The sequence below is a fragment of the Zootoca vivipara genome, chromosome 6 (assembly GCF_963506605.1).
Source record: "Zootoca vivipara chromosome 6, rZooViv1.1, whole genome shotgun sequence".
Classification (NCBI taxonomy): Eukaryota; Metazoa; Chordata; class Lepidosauria; order Squamata; family Lacertidae; genus Zootoca; species Zootoca vivipara.
Window position 1 is genome coordinate 60,851,968 of NC_083281.1, and position 20,539 is coordinate 60,872,506.

The window sequence follows — 20,539 nt, forward strand, 5'->3', positions numbered from 1 at the left end:
CTAGCAGCAATAGAAGCCCTGAGTGCCATGATGCCATAGAAAGGATGGAGCACAGCTCCATCAATCTTGATTTGGTTTAGGAAGCAAAGGTATCTCCTGGATAACACCTGCACATGGGTCTGAAACACATAGCGGGTAGACCAGCTCCATTTACAAACCAGAGCCCCAGGAATGCAGGCAGCTTTGGGAAGGGGCAATGAATTGTTTTTAATATCTGAATCAGCTGTCACCTTCTGGGGGGGGGGGCTGCTGCATTCTGGAGGTTGGGTGTGTGATTCATTCTTGCAAATAATAAACAAACAAATTGTTGTGCCACAAACACTAGTACAGTATTTCAAAAAGAAGATAAAATATTTCAGCATGTTAGAAAGTAGCGTATTTCTCCCTGGTTTCCTGTGTGCAACTGTGAAAACTTTCTGTGACCTGGTTGGTACATCATGCTAAGTAAAACCATGGTTTAATATGAGTGGAGACTTCGCTCCTCCCCAGGTGTTTTGCTGCTGTTCTCAGTCAGGCCATGGTGTGGCTTAGCATTTCAGTTGAACCTGGGCTCATGGTCCTGCTCTCTCAACACTAACCATGAGCTGTGATCACTCTTTGTCCTACGGTTTACAGTTCACGGTTTCTCCGGGAGAGTTAAACCACAAACCTGGGTTTGAACAACACATGAAGCCAAACCATGGTTTAATTCAGTGCATCAGCAGAACTGGATGGGAGCACAGTGACTGCCATCTCCTCTCCAGGAACCTGCACACCCAATAAACCAGGCATAGGCAACGTTAGCTCTCCAGATGTTTTGGAACTACAACTCCCATGATCCCTAGCTAACAGGGCCAGTGGTCAGGGATCATGGGAGTTGTAGTTCCAAAACATCTGGAGAGCCAAGGTTGCCTATGCCTGCAATAAACCATGGTTTGGCTTAGCTTGGCCCATGAAGCAGGCTGGTGTGTGTCTACAGTTTGCATAGTGCATCCAAGCCGATTAACAAAACAAATTATTTCCTCTGGGGTTGTCTAGAGGAACCTGTCTGTAATCCCAGCTGTCTGGGCAGCAAGAAAGGTTTTGATGTAGAGCCAATGGGGACTAAGGGCTGCCACTTGCTGCAATTGCACTGTGTGTGTACACCGCCTGGCTGCAAGCCAGAAAGCATTCACCTGGTGCTATGAGAGCTACCCAAAGCGTTCAGTCTCAAGACAATAAAGAGTAATTGGAGAATTCCAATTCAGCTCCCTCTCTGCTGCTTCAATACCCTGGTATTTTTCTTTTTTTCCTAAAAGTGGACTAGAGAGATCCCTTTTTATGTCTCCCCCCCACACACTTTGCCACCTCAGATAGTTCACCTATGCACAAAAGAACAGCTGGATTAACCAGCAGGCATGCCTGATAGTGCAAAGAGATACAGTAGATAAACAGCTCCCGACAAGGAGGCAGCACCTCTGTGACCATTTTTATTTTTATTTTTCATGACAGCAATTATGGTGCTGAGCCCTAGATGGCAGGAGCCTTTGTTACCTAGGAGCTGTGCCTCTTTGGGAGGTGGGAGGTGGGGGTTGCAAAATGCCAGCTGGATGCCGGAGGCTGGCTCAGCCTTGCCCTTTTGTTTCGGCAAAGGTAGCTCGGCCATTGATTCAGGTGGTGCCTCTTGTTTCTCTTTTGTCGCTGACAGCAGAGCAGGAACAGGCAGCCAGGTGCAGCTGTTGAGTTACAACCCGCTGTCACTTTTTGTTGACTCCAGTGTATTGATGTAACTGCACTGATGCAAAGCCCCCAGGGTAGATGGCCTGCCATGCGTGCGTCAGGGGAAGATGTTGCTCCTGCTGCCTCTACCAGTGTGATGTCCACCGTACGCAGAGCTATCTGCTCCAAGAGGACTTTTGTACAGGGACAACCCTGGGGGGAAGCTTGTGTTTTGGAGTGTGCAGGTTGAATTGCCGCATGTCTTGGAAGCTTTTTTTTTTTAAAGATGGTGTTTCAGAGCAGATGTCTTAGTAAATGTTTAGGTTTTCTATTATATTCCTGTTTAGAAACCCCAGCTCTCCATCTATCTTTAATTCTTACCTTGCCAACTTGGTTTATCTTTCCCTCTCCTGCAACCTATAAGGTTGTGGTTCTGCAAACAACAACAACAACAACAACAACAACAACCACCACCAACTAGTCTTCTGCAACCTGCACTATGCAAGTTGCAAGTTCTGAAACCTGCACTATGCAAAATTGGGGAGAGGGGGAAAGAAGAAGGATATTGCTTATCTTAGTTTATCTTAGGGATGTTCAGACAATGAAAAAAATGTTTATTTGTTTAATCATCTGTCTTTTAATGTGTCAACTTTTGATTTGGTTTGAATAAATGTATGAATTTAAGAGCTGCAATAAAGGTGCTTTGTTTTGAGATTCTAAAGTATAACATAGCATACAACTTGGCACTTTAGCATCAGAACAGTGGGTCATTTTTAGTAGATTTTGCCCTTCCCTCTTACAGTAACATATCAGAAACCAAAATAACACCCTGATTTTGAAGCTTTTAAAATTAAAATTCATCCTATCCCAATTGAAATAGGCTTCAACAAGTGCACTTAGGTCAGTCTTCAGCATGCTTAATTCTATGCTGAGTTGTAAATAGTTGTCTTACTGGATTTCTCTGTTGATTGAACTTTGCCCCCTTAGTTTATTTTACTCAATCCTCTGCTGTATTGGTAGTTTTTTGGGAGCAAGGGTAAAGAGCACTCTCCTGGGAAATTCTACTCTTGCCTTTCCTGGTTCTCCCATATTCTTGAATAATGCAACCTTAAGCTTTCATGGTTAGAAAAAGTAGAACACCAAAGATAAATTGGAACAACAGCTGATTTTATCTGCGTATTTAGTGCTGTTGTCTTGCAACAAACACTTCATCCAAGTCTTGCTCCTGCAACTGGTGTCTGCCAGTTAAGCCACAACGATTGCTGTAACAAGGCCAGCAGAGTTGCATCACCAATGGCTCAGTCCCAACCTGAGCCCACAAGCTTTTATCTTTGGTGGCTCAAAGGAGGGGAAGGGAAAGCTAAATTTTCCTGGGGGATTGGTGTTTACATCACCAGAGTTCGTGTGTGTGTGCGTGCGGCGGGGTGGGCAGAGGCCAGGAAGACAGCAGTTGGCAATTTGCTAGTCAAATCTAAGAGAGCTTCTCCAGAGCTACGTTTCCATGGCTTCAGGGGAGTCGAGGTTGTGAATCCTGGGAATGCTGAAAGTCATATTCTGCATCCTAGATAGATATCAGAGGCAGGCTGGAGCAAGCATAGAACTGAGGGAGAGGTGTGCATGTACATATTTCCGGAAGATACTTTGGGAGTGCACTCACCAAATGAGTTTATTTTAGATCATAGAAAGAACAGAAGAGTTATGGAACTTAGTCTCCAGATAAGAAAGCCTCCAATTCTGTGGCAAGGGAAGTGACACCAGATGTTATCAAGAAGTCTCTCTGTCTTCGTAGGAAGGCACCCTAAGCTACCATTTCAGAGGTCGGATGCTAAACCATTATCTTTCCTTGTTCTCTAATCCTGCCCTTAAAACATGGCTTTTGTCATTTCATTTTTTTTTTAATTATATTTTTTATTAAACATTTTATCAACACACATACAGAACACAAATACAAAAAGTAAACATCAAAATACAGAAATACAAAAATACAAAAATACAACAAAAAAAAATATATCATCTCTAATCCATTTTAATATTCATTGTCCTCTGGCTTCCCCAATTCCCTACTATCTGATTTTCTTTTTTATAAACTTCTGTAGCAGTTTCTAAATCATCCTTCTTACCCATCATATAGTCTCTTTAACACTTCAAAAATTTCATCTTTATATCATCTATCATATTTTCTCCCTTTCAATCTTCTATTATTTCCCTATTGCCTTAACTTCTTTATTTTCCTGGATGTTCAAAATCTAGTTTTCAAATTCATACCCTATGTATATTTTAAATTTCTTCCAATCTTTTAAAACTTTGTCATTTGTTTGGTCCCGGAGTCTTCCTGTCAATTCTGCCAATTCCATATAATCCATCATTTTCATTTGCCATTCCTGCCTCGAAGGCAGTTCCTCTTTTTTCCAATATTGTGCTATTAAGATCCTAGCGGCTGTGGTGGCATACATAAACAAATTAACATCGTCCTTGGGGATTTCTTCCCCAATTATTCCAAGCAAAAAGGCTTCCGGTTTTTTCAAAAATGTGTTTTTAAACATCTTTTTCAACTCATTATAAATCATTTCCCAGAAGCCTTTTATCTTAGGGCATGTCCACCACATATGGTAGAATGAGCCAACATCCTGCTTACATTTCCAACATTTATTGTCGCTTTTGTGATACATTTTAGCCAGCTTGACCGGCGTCAAATACCATCTATACATCATTTTCATCAAATTTTCCTTCAACACAGTACAAGCCGTAAATTTCATACCCTTCTTCCACAATTTTTCCCACTCCGACATCATCACATTATGACCCAAGTCCTTGGCCCATTCAATCATCACTGATTTTGTTTGCTCATCTTTCAAATGCCATTCTAGCAACAAATTATACATTCTAGACAAATTCTTGTAGTCTGTCTCTAATAACTCCGTTTCTAATTTCGACTTTTCTGTCTGGAATCCTATTTGGCTTTTGTCATTTCAGCAAAGTTTTGTTATGAGCAGTGAGGTGTAGTGGTTAGTGTTGGACAAAGCCTGGGGAGGCCCAGGTCCAGACCCCATTACTGTCATGAGGCTAATTGGGTCGCCTTGGCTCTGTCATTATCTCATATTTCTTTCTCCCTCTTTCATAATATTAGAATGTGAAGGGATTGTCCAGTGAAAATGCTAGTTGAAAGATTCAGGACAGGCAAAAGTAAGGTCTTATTTACACGGCACATAGTTAACTTAAGGAACTCACCGCCACAGGATGTAGTGATTGATGGCCACCCACTTGGATTAAACAAGTTCATGGAAAACAAGGCTATCAGCAGCTGGTTGTGTACTACCTTCAGCATACCAGTTGCTGGGGATCACGAGTGTAGAGAGTGCTCTTGCGTTCATGTCCTGCTTGTGGACTTCCCAGTGGCATCTGGTTTGCTATTTTGCGGAATTAGGTGGGTGAATGGTCTGATCCAGCAAGGTTATTACATCTTAGCCTACCTCGTAGGGTTACTGAAGGGATAAACTGGGGAAGGAAAAACCATCTATGCTGCTTTAGGTTATTTGAAGGGAGAAGACAGGAAAAACTAAAAATGAAAAATGTAATAGTATTTTTGCATGCATGAACAAAGCTATGTGCAGGATACAAGTGTGGTATTGCTCTCCATCTGAATTTCTAATAAAGCACAGTTTGGGGGGAGATTGGGAAAGGGAGGAGGATAAGCTTGCAATTGGCAGGAGTAGGTACCAGAGATTTGGGGACATGTGTGATTTTTATTTTATTGTATGTGTGTCCACACACACACACACACGACACTCTGATGACTGCTTTTCTTTTATCTCCTTGCTTTGGCACGCTGAGCCATTAACTTAATTTAACAGCCATATCTCCGCTACTTAATTAAATAGATGAACTTGTCTTGCAACTGGCGAGCTCCTAATTCATCCCTGAAACAGAATTGGCCCAGTCTGGTTTGCTCTTTATAAGCCACTGTCTTTCCTGAGAACAAATGGTCACCTCTTGGAAGTTAACTGCTGACAGAGGTTAAGAATTAATTAGTGGGCATGCATGGCATGATCACCTTTAAAAAAACACAAAAAACATGTTGGAAGAAGATCACAGACTGCCCAGGGAGAGTCAAGTCTGCACTCCCCCTCCAGCCAGCTTTTCCTTGCTCATATGTCTTCTTCGTAAGCGATGTTCACACATTACATTCAACAACCATACAATCTGTGTACCCATGTACACAAATAGATGAGCTGTCCGCTGGTACAGTTATTCCTATGTAACACACAACAAGCGTAGATTCTGTCCATCTGTGTACACAATAGTTGACCTGTGACAAGTATACATACATTCTTTCACACCAACATGTGCACATGTATAGAGACAGTTTGTACTTGGTGTTCAGTGTAATGTGTGAACAAGCCAGTTGTCTTCGGTGATGACTGTAATGCCCCCACGCCTGATTAGGAAGCAGCCTTATATGGAGTCAGACCCTTGATCTATCTAGCTCAGAATTGTCTATGCTGGTTGGCAGCAGCTCCACGCCTTATCTGGAGGTGCTGGAGATTGAACCTGGGACCTTCTGCAAGCAAAGCGGGTGTTCTGCCATGGAGCTACAGCCCCTCCCCTATGAGAGAAGGGCACCTTGCACAGATAGACCTAAAACTGGATATGGGGATCAGTATAGGAAGCCCAACAAGTGTAAGTGTGGAAGGCAAGAGGGTGCCTCTATTCAGGTCTGCTCCAAGGGCTCCATGTGTTCACAAGAAACTGAGCCCAGCCTGAGTCATGAAGTACTGGTGAAATGACACAGAGGGTTTACATTATAGAGAGAGGCACCCGCTGCATAATGTAAAGCTGCCTTCTGCTATATTATTCTATTGGACTGGAATAATACTCAGCAACCTGCTCCAGTCAGCACTGGGATGGTGGCAAGGTGGGTGGTGGATAGATGAAGGCAGGGATTTGGGGTCTGAATGGTGCAGTGAGACTTTCTGTAGTGTTGGGCCTGGTTGGAAGATGACTGTGGTTTGGGGCTCTGCTTCAGGCAGCAAAATGTCTTCTCTGTCTGTTCTTGCATTGTTTCCTTTTACCGGGGTCTCAAGCAAATAAAGCATTTCCCAGCTTTGCTACCTGAGATAAAAAGGACCCGAATGATGCTGAAGGTTGAACTTGGGGCTTCGTGCATGCAACGAAGATGTCCCACCACTGTGCTACAGGTGCCTTAGAATGGAATTTGAGTGACTCTACTTTTCTGCATTATACCAAAGCAGGATTTCATTGGGTCCTAGGAGTGGGGGCTCCATGCAGCACTATTATTTGACAACTGTACTGCTGCTATAATGCAGAGGTGCCTTTGGTCCTCCATGTATTAGTTACAGTATATTATTATTATTGCTGGACTACAACTTCCATTTCCCCTAAACCATTGGCTGTGCTGATTGAGGCTGATGGGGGAAGTATAGTCCAACAACACTTGGAGAGCCACAGATTGCCTCTCTTTGGCATGAAACATCCTCCTCCAAGGGAAGGGCCATGTGCTTTGCATGGAGAACATCCCAGGTTCAATCTGGGGTTCAGGTAGGCCACTGCTTAATTTCTGAAATAGAATGTGATGGGGCTCAATCCGGTCTGACCTGGTAGAGCGTCAGGCACCAGCATTTCCAGTTAAAAGGAGCAGGAAGCAGGGGGCAGAAAATAACTCTTTGCCTTATTCCTGTTGCTTGCCAACATGATATGAGGCTGCAGGTGAGCAAATTGCCTGACTTGGCATAAGGCAGCTTCCTGTGTTCCTGTGAAGCCTTTCCCCACCCACAAAGCTGCCACAACGACACGTTGAAGCAGTATGTGGCAAGGGTAGGGCACTCTGTGCATCTTTTAAAACAAAGTCATGGTGCTCTTGTTCCTGCCCAAGTTCCAGACCAATTGAAAACTCCTCATTGGATGCTTTTTCTTCATAGCAAGGCTATGTTTGCACCCGTGTGTGTGTGTGTGTGTGTGTGTGTGTGTGTACGTGCGTGTGCTACACACACCTCCTTCCCATTGCTGTAAGTGGGGAATCATCTTGTTCATAGAGACAGCTGGGTTGCATTCACACCCCAAGTTGCTTCGCTGTCCCATGGGGTGCCTAACATCCCCACTCAATGAAGTCTGCTTTGAAAGTGCACCTACCCACGGGGCTCCAAGCTGCGTTGAAGTAGGTGGTGGTTGTTGTTTTTTTAAACACACACACACAAAAACCTAGCAATTACATCATCAGCACCCCCTGAGAGCGTTTACCTCCAAGCGGCTCTGCTCGGGCCTAGGGATTAACAGTGATGAATTATTTAGAAAAGGTGGGGGAGGGGAGATGAGGCTGTCAGAAAAAGACTTGCAGGCTGTGTGGGAATGTATGTGTGTGTACACACTATTGTACCTCTGCCCAGTGATACTTGTTTGTCCGGAATCAACTTCACTCTGCAGCCAGAAATATATGGTGCTTAAGGGACACCTGCATGAAACAGCCTTCTGATTTGTGATTCCTTCTCCCTGTAGCCAATTGGAGTATGCGGGACTGGTCAGGGGAAATTACTGGTTTTTGTTTGGTCAGGAGTATTCCCTAAAGAAATCAAATGGCTTGAAAAAAACAAAACAGAACCACCACCCTTCTTGTGAGCAGCCAGCCTTTGCAGTGACCTGAGCATCACCGATTATCGCTGGGAATCTCTAACCGACACAGGAACATTCATTAACATTTGAAGTGCAAATGGAAAATTGCTACTTGAACCTTCTGCAGTTCACCCGACCAGGCAGCCAGCTGATCAGAGACCTCATTAATACCTCTTCTAATAGGGCAGAAATGGTTACAGGCTTGCAGCAGTGCCATCAAGGTGAAGGGGTGGGAAGGGAGAAGCTTATCAGTATTTTTAAATAAATAAATAAATTGAATAGTCGCTTGGAAAGCAGGCAAAGACCATTTTTATTGTGCAAAGGAAACCTGTTCTGTCTGTGCTGAGCCAGCTCCAGTGAGCCATTAGCTTCATGCTTCTTCTCCTTTGTATACAAACACATATCTTCTCCGTGCTTACCATTCCACATTCATTTCCATGCACCCCTTTCCCCCTCACTGGCACAGGTCCACTCACCTATAGTTATTCCCCATGCTTGTTCAAACCAGATGATCACAACAGCCTGTTGGTGTATAGGCCAAGTATTATCCAGTGCACAATTCAGAGCCCTGATAATCTCAGCTTTTCATTTTTTTAAAAAACCAAACAAACTCCAAAACAAGTTTCTAGTCTATAAGATTGCAAAGAAAGTCTTAAAGGTATGTAGGACGGTGCTTTCTGAAATCTAGGGTATGGGTGTGCAGGACTCCCAGTAAGCCAAAGCAGAGCATATCTTTTGTAGTTCTTCAGCCCTCTCCAGCCCTTGTTTGAGTATCTTGTTACACACATTTTGGACTGTGTATTTTAGTGTAGAAAGCATTAAAAGCTCTTGTGGGTTAAATCAGGACAGAGGTTGGTTTTTTTCCATTTTAGTTTAATAAGTCAAAATGCACATGTTAATTGACTTAAAATGATGCCAGGGTGTCTGTGGTATCAACAATGACTGTGTGTGTGTGTGTGTGTGTGGCCACTATTAATAGCATAATTGTCACCATGTGTAGTTTCTTCATGATGTTCCCCTCTGACCTTACTGTTTTACAAACCCTATCCCAGCCATGGGTATATATGTACTTGTAATACAGGACAATGCTCTATGCATTTGATAAAGTCTCTCTAATCCACAGAAACTTGCACCATCATAAACTGGTTAGCCTTCAAGACAATACAGTGCTCCTTGTTGTTTTTGTAGTGACAGACTAGTGTAGCTACCCTCTTCTAAAATGAAAAGCACAGTGACTGGCATTTCTGTAGGCAGAATTAGATGATGGTGACGTACCTATCAGGTAAATGACATGCATGGTTGTGCTATTTAGCTCAGTCTGTCTTCCCCTTCATCTCCCCTCCCCCAGCACCATCCTTGTCCTCTGCTGCAACCATTCTGGTCTATGATAGATGGAGAAGCAGTGGAAGGCAGAGGTGCCTACTGTCAGTCCAAAAGGCAATGGGGCAGGCAGTTTTCTCATCTTTCAGTCGTAGATGCTGCAGCTAGACAAGGGCTATTAGAGCTGTCAGTCATCTGCTTCTTTTTGTGGGTCACCTAGTTCTGTCCCATGCAGCTAACTACATGCAAGGATGGTTTTGGAATGCTCTTTCCAGCATCTGCGTACATACCATATATAAATTTTAAAGCACACACACACACACACACACACACACTGAAACCTGGCTCTGCAGTTTATCCCTCACCCTTAACAAATACAGTTCCCAGAATTCTTAGGGGAGTGTTTTCAGTGTGCTTTAAATGTATGGTGTATGTAGCCCCTCTCTCTCTCTTTTACGCAGTTGCAGAGATTGAGAAAACCTTGGTCTGGAAAATGCGGGAGCTGGTTTGCATTCTCCTTCTCCCCCTCCCCTCCCAAAATGCCTGCAGAGTCCTGACATCTAAGAACTGGAAATAACTTTCCAGTCTTTCCTGCTCCTGTTCCACTCCCTGGTTTGTGATGAGTGGAAAGTTTTCCATACAGCCCTGTGGAGTTTCAGTCAGGATCCTTCTGATCAGGAAGCCTGGGAGCCTGATGATTCCTTTGAATCTTTGAAGGATTTGGGACTAGTTACACGCTGCTTCTCCTGCCTTTGCTGGCTTCCTAGGCTTCAAGAATGGTTCAGACTTTTACTCCAAGCACCTGAGTTTAAAATCAGGCAGGCAGCAGCAGCATCACCCGATTATCTGTCTTGGCCACCCAGGGCTTTCCACTTCCATTCATCATCCCTTATCTGCTTTGGCCAGTCCTGTTTAACTGTCTCCCCTCTTCCTTATCCAAGGAATTCACAGCGAGCTTCTTCTATGCATCAAAGAAAAGTCATACTTCCCTTGTTGCTGGAAGGATTTTTTGGAGTGGGAGGTGGGGAATCTATTCCCAGCCGCCTGCTCAGACACAGGAGCAGGCCACCAAATCCATCCCATCAGCCCATACAAATCCAAATTATAAGTACAGGGGGAGGGCCTGTAGCTCAGTGCTCAACCACATGTCTTGCCACACGCAAGGTGGGAGGTTCAACCCCTGATAGCTTTGGGTAACAGAGACTGCCAGCCAGAGTAAACAATATGAGCTTGATAGACAAATAGTTTGACTCAGTATAAGGCAGCTTCCTGTGTTCTTTCTATCTACAGAGCAGGTCCATTGAATAAGAGGTATTGTGGGTGGAAGGAGGGTGCAAATAACTCCAGGGATCCAACACTTGCAAGCCAAGTCCGTGCCTCACCAGCAAGATATCAGAAATAGTCCAATCTGATCTGGGCAATTAGGCCTACTGGACCCAAGCTGCCTTCAGGTACTCCCCAAGAGCAAAATTCACCCTATCAATATAGTGGGGTTTTGTTTAGTGATAATTAAAGTGGAGCTAAAGAAATTAACAACCACTTCTGGGGCAGAAGAATGCTTCCCTGCACAATCCTCTCCTGTGAGATAGTCACTTAAGCTCTCTGATAAAAGAATCTACAATTTTACAGCAGAGAGTTCCCAGTTTTGGAACACATGTGCTTTGGCATGGATGAGACATCCATATACGAAACCTAATGAAATGTGCAACACTGAAAGGTGGAACTTCTTTCTCACCATTAGAAACCAGTAAGACAGCAAAGGTGCTGCTTAATTTTGGCTGGGCCACTGGGGGGAGCAGGTAAACGTTGTATTGTGAATCAAATCCAGACTGTAGGCCACTGGCTGGCTCACCCCTCCTTTTTTGGGGGGGGGGAAGCATGAGAATTCCATAATATCCCTATGCAGGCAGGTGCTGGGACACCTTTCTTAGCTCCAAGGTTTTGCAACTCAGATTGCAACTCAGTATGACTAGTTTGGGTTGGAGAGAGAGAGAGAGAGAGAGATCATTGTTGGGGGGGGAGGCTTGTTGGTAAGGCGTGCAGCATACAGGTGTGTGTTGGAGGGGGGCTACAATACTTTCCTTGCTTGCTGGAGAAAGCAATGCATTTTTAATTGCTTAATTCCACCCCACCCCCGCCCCCCTGCCCCATACTCTTGTATTTACTTGCAGCTGCTGGGCTGTGTAAGAGGCAGGCTGAGTTTATTGGCAGTCTGCTCCGTGCTCATAGAAGTTTATCTCCCGTGCACAAGTACCTCGTGGGGGTGGGGGTGGCAGCCTTGCTTGGAAGGAGGCAGCCTCCGTGCTGAAACACCTTGCTCCTCAATGGGCTATTAAGCAAGGAGGCAGCTCTTGAATTGGGCAGATAATGGCTTTGATTTCCCCCTCCTTCCTCATCATAGCAGCTGGTGAACGTATCTGTCTTTGTGCATATTATCGACACAAAGCATCAAGACCTTTCCTCCCCTCACTCCTCTTAAAAAAGGAACTTGAGGGGTTCTTTTAAAAAATGGCAGTATTATGTAGGTTCTATATGTATGTGCGTTTCATCTTTCTGCTGGAAACAAAGCAACCGGGAACCCATAGCAGCAGCAGCAGCAGCATCAGAGCTGGTTAAGCCAATTCTGAGACCTGAATGTGGGTGATGTAGAAATGGCTTGATCAAACCTCTTTCACAGGAAGAAGTGGCCATGCACTTGTTTCATCATATGCCTGGCTAACAACGAAACTGTTCACATTTATTGGGCCACTTGTGGCTGTTTTGCAACAAAGCTGCCCATTTTTCCTGATTTTAAAAAACTGTTTTTTATCTATAATTATTTTACCTTATTTTGTGCACTGCTTAGATATTACTACTACTACTACTACTACTATGTTGTTGTTGTTGTTGTTGTCTAAATAAATAAAGAGCTGTGGTCAGTTTTGCAAGCCATGCTGGGGCGGGGGGGGGGGGAAACAGTGCAGGAACCCCAAAAATGATTTCACATGATGCTGAACTCAGTGCAGATCTCATCAAGCCTGTATGCATTTGACCACTTGGACTGGCTTTTTAGTTTAATGTCATTCTCAGATTTGGGATTCTCCAAGAAATCTAGGTTGTTGTTTTTACAAAGTTGAGGGAGGTAGCATTTGGATGATCTTCCTGCTTTGGGATCTGGAGCTGACGTTGCACTCTGCCTCTTGCAGAGGTATGCCCTGCACCCCAATATAAAACCTCGGTCAAGTTGATAAGAGAGAAAAGTGGGGCGATTTTTAAAAGAGGATTTTTCTCCCTGACCTGCCTCCTCCCTGCTCTGAGCGGCTTTGGCCTCATCATCTCGTAATTAGATCCATGTTTTATTCATGAGCCAGGTCGAGCGGATCAGGGGGCCAAGACGTGCCCTATTGATATAAATAACCCTCTTCATTCCCCTCCCGCGGGATGGCACCCGACGAAGGAAGCCAGCCACTCTGGAGCAGAGGTCTGCGAGTGGCGTTAGAGGCCTGGCTGTGACTTGAGTCGGTTTTAGAAATCCTGATGGATGTCTTCATTTCACTTAATCAAAGGTCAGTGGCGGCAGGAAATCTTTGCTGAGTAGCTCCTGCTTAATGAACGCTCGAGGTGGCTGCACTTTCCCCTCTGGGCTTATTGGCTGACACAGTCTTGTGCTTAGTTGGATGTATAGGGCAAGAGAGGACTATTTCTGTCCTCTCTCCAAATCACAGGCACTCGGGAACCAGAACAAGGGGACCTTAGAACACTGAGTTAGGACCTGGAGGAGGACAATGCGACCTTTTTCAGAATGTTATTGAAGGAGTTGTTGTGTATCAGGTCTGTAGAAGTTATCTCTAGGAGCAGGTTTAGCAAAACTGTGCCACTGAAAAATGTTGGTGAAATATTTGCAGGGCAGTATAGATGAGCACAGTACTGGAAGCTGCACCTTTCAATAGAGGCACCTATATGCTACATGCTGGTGTGTTTATCTGTCCCTTTCACTTTTCTCTAAATTGCTTGTTCCTTTTGCTTCTACTAATAGCTTTCCAGAAGTGATACGTATGTCTGAATTTGTTAAATGAGGCTGCAGCCCTGCTCCAGTCGAGCAAAACCAGAGAGTCTGGGATGATTAGGGATCTAAGGGAAGGCAGGCAAGAGCCAGTGTGGTGTAGTGGTTAAGAGTGGTAGACTTGTAATCTGGGGAACCGGGTTCGAGTCTCCGCTCCTCCACATGCAGCTGCTGGGTGACCTTGGGCTAGTCACACTTCTTTGAAGTCTCTCAGCCCCACTTACCTCACAGGGTGTCTGTTGTGGAGGAGGAGGGGAAAGGAGATTGTTAGCCGCTTTGAGACTCCTTCAGGTAGTGATAAAGCGGGATACCAAATCCAAACTCTTCTTCTTCTTAACCTCAGGGTGCCCCTGTGCATTGCTGGATAGGCCAGGCATAGGTGGATTGCTGTGAGCAGAACATGTAATTCACATGAAAGAGGCAGGTCTTGTGTCCTTCCAACACTTTCCTCCTTCTGCCACTCCATCTTTCCTCCTGTGTTCAGCATTTTCTGGATTTCCCCAGCAGGTGATGTGGTAATGCTCAGCTCAGCTATGTGACTGGAATGTATAGCTAGGGCTGCTTGCATATACTCCTTGTTTGTTTGATGCGAACTGTGTGATGAGTACAGTTGTGCAAAATGTGCATAGTTGCAAAATTTCTCTTACTTTGCAGAATGCTGCCTATTTTGCAGAATTCTGGTTTGCTATTTATGGGAGGGGTCAGAACACTGAAGCCACACCTCCAGCCAACCACTGTTACAGCATCTGAGATTGCAGCAGGCATTGCCAACATGCTTCCAAGCTTGTCTCCACCACCATAGAGGATAGCAACTTTTTTTTGAAAAAGGACCAAGTTTTCTGGAAGCTGATTTGAGCACTCGCTTTGGTGTTCAGTGCTTCTTTTATCCTTCTATAGAACTGCAGCATAGAATGGGAAGACTTAACTTCAGGCAGCTAACTCCTCCAAGTGTATTGAGCTATTGTTCAGAAAGTTCTTAAGCAGACACAACACAGTGGCTACGTGTTTCTGGGTGGTGTGTTGGGAGATTGTTGACAAAGCAGGTAGAAGATAGGGAGATGGTTAATTGTGGCATTAGGCAATGACGGACAGGAAGGGGTTTGAGGAAAAGCATGGGATGCTTTCATGTTGGATGTGACTTGACCTGTTGCAAGATTTGTGATGCTCCTCCTTTCTGAAAATATGGGTCAAAGTGGAGAAAGGAGATGGAACATGGGAACAGAGCAAGCTGCCTTATACCAGGTCTGACCACTGCTCAATCTCGTTCAGTGTTGTCTGCATTAACTGGCAGTAGTTCTGGATTTTAGGCAGAGGCCTTTCCCAGCTCTACATGGAGACACCAGGGATTGAACCTGGGATTTTTTTGTGGGTGAAGCACGTGCTGTACCACTGAACTGCAGCCCTTTCCCAGATGCAGTGTTCTTAGCCTGGCACTCACTTAGCCACCCACTCCTTGGCAAAGGCAGTGGAGCTATTGTGGAAGGCTTAGGTGAGCTTGCCCAGCCCTCGCCTACGCTGCAGGTGTTTGGAAAGTGTACCTGCCTCCAGGCCTTGGCCCTCTTTCCACATGGCCATTTAGAAAAGCAGCAGAATCCAAGGAGGCTGCCTGTTGCTAGTTTTGGTGGGCTGCCAACATGAGAGTTTCAGGTTCTCCTGCCTCTAACTGCCTTCCCCCACTCATGTTGGCTTCCTGAGATTGTGGACAGAGGCCTTTCTCAGCCTTCCCACCTAAGATCCTTGAACTTGGGGCTAGGGAACCTGCTCCCACCAGCCCCAGGCAGTGTGCCCAATGACTCAGGGCTGATGTGAGTTGTAGTCCAACAACAAGTGGAAGGCTACAGATTCCCCAGTGTGGAAGCCAGGGATTTTAATATTTGAGCACATCCACAAAGAGAAAAATGGGGACATTTGGGGAGACATTTAAGAATTTGAGACCAGCCAGTGGTGGACGTTAGGAAGTCTCTATACTTTATCCAGTTACTTGTTTCATGTGACCGTTGCAATTCCCAGGTGTAAGTTGGGCACACCTTTAATAGTACTGTACTAGAGATGAGATTGGGGGAGGGGCAGCTCCTATCATTCTCCAAGGATGCCTCACTGCCTGTCTTGTGAGTAGCAGGTCTTGCAACTCCTCTGGGCGTGAGGGCAGGGCAACCTCTCAAAAGAAACTCAGTATTCAGGCAGGTGCTGTATAGAGCATGACGGAAAGGTTTTTATATTTAGATTGGAAGGATGCTGAACTGAGCGATCCTGCCTGATGGATGCCTAGAAATACTTACTCATCTTTTTGAGTTCGCATTTACTCATAAGAGAGACAGATTTTCCACACTGTCCCTCTTACTCAGGCAGGGCTGCTGTTCCTTTGATATGGTACCATCGTACACACTAGAGGGCACCAGTGAGCCCTTTTTTCTTCCCGAGAGCAATTTCTGAAGTTCCCACTTAACATGGGTGGGGAGAAGTGGTTAATGTTTTTACTGTAGTAGAGGAGGGGGTTATACAGTGGTACCTCGAGTTACAGGTGCTTCAGGTTACAGACCAGGGGTTGGCAATGTTTACCTCGCCTGGGCCGATTCACTCCAGTAGAGATTCCTCCGTGGGCTGGATTGCGCTCACGGCCGTGATTTTCGGCATCTGCGCAGACGTGGTTTCCGGCTTCTGTGTCTGCACAGACGCGATATTTGACATCTGAGCATGCGCAGATACGATTTCCGGCACCATGGCAGCGAGTTCCCGCTCCGTCCTATGCCGGTTTAGCGCAGCGCGTGGGGACTCGCCAAGCAGGCAGCTCGGTTCGGCGGCGGCTTGTTAACGACCCCCATGGGCCGCTTGTGGCCCACCCCTGTCTCAGACGCTACCTAACCCAGAAATAGTACCTCGGGTTAAGAACTTTGCTTCAGGATGACAACAGAAATCGTCCGGCAGTGGTGTGGCAGCAGCGGGAGGCCCCATTAGCTAAAGTGGTACCTCAGGTTAAGAACAGTTTCAGGTTAAGAACGACCTCCAGAACGAATTAAGTTCTTAACCCGAGGTACCACTGTAATTCAAACTGTGGACTTAGGAACATAAGAAGAGCCCTGCTGGCCCAGACCTCCAGCACCCTGTTTGCCACAATGATCGGCAAAGCATGAAGGAAATAGATCTTTCACATTGTTGTTTATTCTTTTACATTGTGAACCAGTGTTCATAGATAGACTGACATGGTGGCTACTTTTCACTGATGAGGCTCATAGCCACTGGCAGGACATCCTGTGTGATTTTGCCTTTTCAAGCCACCAAAGCCAGTGCCCAGCACCACATATTATGGTAGTGAATTCCACCACATAGTACTATTTAGTGTGAAATTCTGGGTGCTTGTGTAGATTTGTACCGTATTTATTTCAATGATTTATATAATGCTTAACACGCTAGTTTCTAAGGGGTGTCACTCCAGAATCTACTGTTCAAAGCTGCATTGAATAACCACAACTTGGGTAACATTCTGTCCACTTTCTCCTTACCATCTTTTTTGCTTAACTAAAGAGTTCCAAACACATATAGCATTCCTTGCACCTGCTGAGCTCTATTGTTTTTTAAAAGATCATTTCATAATTCTTGTTTTTCAATTAATCAAGTGTCTCTGTGAGCACGTTGTATCCAGAAGGAGCAATGGTATGGCTTACAGATGTGTGCTGGCTTGCCATCAGGTTGCACTTGTTGCCTTCTTTGATTCCCTTGGGGAGTAGAAAATCTAGGTGTTTGTGGAGGATGTGGCAAGTTTAATAGCCTCCCCACCTGAAGCATGACCCCCAGGCTCCAAGGCTGACAACTCCTCCTCCTCCTCCCACAGCAGAAGAGCTGCAGTTCAGTGGTATAGTACATGATTTTGCAAGCCCAGGTTCAATCCCCTGTCTAAAATCCTAGATGGACCAATGAGTCTTGACTCGCTATAAGGCCGCTTCCTATGTTTCTTTGTCTTCCGAGGGTTCGGGAGTGGGTCCCTCCTGCTGAAGAAAGATACAATACAAAGGCTGAGGTACGGTCTGAACATCCCCTGCTCCTCCTGGCAGAAGCAATCATGAGTGATGGGCTGATACTGCTCTTGCCAAGGGGCCAGCCTGCGACATGATCTCATGACAAAGACTATGTCATAGCAATTGCTACCTTTGCTCACGCTTAATAAGAATAATATTGACTGGTTTCATTTACAAACCTTTGGCCTGTCCAAGATATCTGCTCATCTGAGCCTGACTTGTGGCTGAGCTGCCTCACCTCATTTCTATGTCAGTCCAAAGGGCATTTGGCAAAGGCAAGGGAGCGCTCTCTCTCTCTTTTCTTTCCCCTTGTGCCATTCAGGCAATGCAAAGGGCTCTCCAGAAAGGACGCTCCCCCCCCTCCATAAGCTTGTGCATTCAATACACAAGGAGTGAACAATAGCTCATTTTCTGTGAGGCAGCTCTTAAGTACCCCTCCTGCTGCCCAGCACCATTTTCCCTTCCCATTAGCAAGCCCTGGAGGGCTGGCACACCGTAGACGTGAGCAATGTACAAAGGACGGCGGGGGAGAGAGAGCTCTGAGCTGGCACCCAGGCACAGGGCGTGGGCAAGGCAAGCCATCCCTGAAAAACAAGCCCAGCAGCAGCCACTGCTTATTGCTCTGCTTTCCTGGAACTGGCATCTTTCCTTGGGCAGATGTGCCAATGTGGACCTAGTAGGGCCATCTTGCATCTCTGGGAATTGGGTCATACCTGCTGAAAGGGGCAAACTGAGTCACAGAGCAAGAAATGGTTGGCCCGGGGCTGCTGAGAGGCAGCTTGGCAGGTTGGAAACAGGTGGTGTTTGATTCCTGCCTAGGCCCTTAGGATCCTCCTGCACTGGCATTCTGAGATAGTGGTGATTTGAATAACCACCAGAAACAGGACTCAATCTGATCTTCCAGTGAGAGGAGCATTGTTGGACCTGACTCTTGGGAGGTGTCTTGTCAGCTGTGGGATGCGGGTGCACACTGTGGTCTAAACCACTGAACCTCGTGGGCTTGCTGATCAAGGTCAGCAGTTCGAATCAGCACAATGGGGTGAGCTCCTGTTGCTCTGTCCCAGCTTCTGCCAATCTAACAGTTTGAAAGCACACCAGTGCAAGTAGATAAATAGGTACCGCTGTGACGGGAAGGTAAACTGCATTACTGTGTGCTCTGGCACTCGTCATGGTCCTGCATGCGCCAGTAGCAGTTTAGTCATACTGCCCACATGAACCCGGAAAGCTATCTGTGGACAAATCCCAGTTCCCTCGGCCTGAAAAGTGAGATGAGTGCCACACCCCATAGTCACCTTTGACTGGGCTTAACCGTCCAGTCTTTTACCTTTTACCTTTACCTTGCCAGTTCACTGTGTAACCTTCAGCAAAGCGGCCTCAGTTTGCTCTCTGTAAAGTGGTCAAGCTTGCAGAGTTATTGTGAGGGCACACTCGGTAGCAGCTGTAAAGCGCTTTACTAAATATTGATTCTGTATTGAATGACTGTAGCTCCAAAGTTTCTAGCTTAAAAGCCCTCTCTCTATGCTGGCTTGGCAGACTGTGGTTACTTGCAGACTTTGGGGAAATCACTCTGCATATACTCATGTGCTGCTTTCTGCTTCAGTGTTACATCACATCCTCTAGGTCTGATGGGTCCTGGGGATAGGGGCAAATGCAAGGAACTCCCTTCTTTCCTTCATGTACTAAGCTATCAGTGTTGCATAACATCATCTGCTAACATGGTTTCTGTGCTAGGGAACCATTCTGGGCTTCCAGAATGTCACCCTCCCTCTCACCTGCATTTGGGTTAAGCTTTAGGGAAACCAAAGGCAGAGCCTGATTTTTTTGAAACTAAGCCCAGCTTCTCTTGAGAGAAACAATTCTCCTCTAGAGCTTTATGTAATTAAAAAAAAATCAAATTGGCAAGCCACCCCTCCCTCTGTTCCTGCTCAATGATTGGCCTATAATTGCAGGTTTATTGGCTGTTCAGCTATTGTGTAATGACATGTTTGCAAATTAATTTTTATGGCTCATGCCATTAGCATATACGGTAGAGGAGGGGTTAGTATTAATTACCACCGTTGTTAGGGTAATCCTAGCAAATTAAAAACCTATAAAAGAATGACAGTTGACGGCACACAGGATTGTGAGGGGCAGGAGTGATGGGGATAGATGAGTGATTGGCTTAAGCGACCATAGGTGGTGCTGTCAGTGTGGGTGTTGATGGGAAGATGGGAAGCTGAAGTACAAAGTGAAGCTGTGAACATCCAAACACCTGCATTCCCGGTTATCACCCTGGTGGCTGGATTGCCCTTAGAAATATAGCAGCACAGGGCTCCAATACAAGCCCCGATTGAAATGAATGGAGCCTTTCCTTTTCTTCAGAGTTGAACGTAGGAAGCTGCCTTATACTGAGTTCATCTAGTTTAGTATTGTATATACCGTGTTTCCCCTTTTTTAATACGTAGTCAGAAAGTAAGCCATGGCAGGGTTTTTAACCATTTGAGAGCTATAAGACATACCCCGAAAATAAGCCATACTTCCGCACCAGCTAGCAGGACCCAGCATGCCGGCCGCGACAGGAGGAGGAAGCCTGCCGGGTCGGGTCAGTGCCCGGAAGCGGCGGTGGCTGCTTTAGTGCCAATAAAGCGTGCAGCAGTGCCGCACGGAGCACCAGCCAGCAGGACCCAGCTCCTGCAATGCCGGCCGCGGCAGGAGGAGGAAGCCTGCGGGGTCGGGTGGGTGCCCAGAAGCGGTGGCGGCTGCAGCGCTGACAAAGCGTGAAGCAGCGCCGCACGAAGCACCAAGGGCACGAGCGGCAGGAGGAAAGAGAGAGAGGCTCGTTACTTGCGGCACTTTAAGAGAAGCAGCCAGAACCGATCTCCAT

The 20,539-nt window shown here is 45.8% G+C and overlaps 1 protein-coding gene and 1 long non-coding RNA gene across 4 annotated transcripts in view; both read left to right on the plus strand.

Annotated features, from left to right (window-relative positions):
- LOC132592333 (uncharacterized) overlaps window positions 1-14,453 on the plus strand; it is a 120,504-nt gene extending 106,051 nt beyond the window's left edge. Inside the window, exons 1-2 of the long non-coding RNA XR_009557793.1 lie at window positions 1-13,170; window positions 13,286-14,453. The exon at window positions 1-13,170 is cut by the window's left edge and continues 106,051 nt beyond it. This is a non-coding gene — a long non-coding RNA (uncharacterized LOC132592333). The remainder of the gene's footprint in view (window positions 13,171-13,285) is intronic.
- Window positions 1-20,539, plus strand: part of GSE1 (Gse1 coiled-coil protein) — a 391,224-nt gene that overhangs the window by 241,632 nt on the left and 129,053 nt on the right. The gene's annotated exons all lie outside the window — the stretch shown is intronic.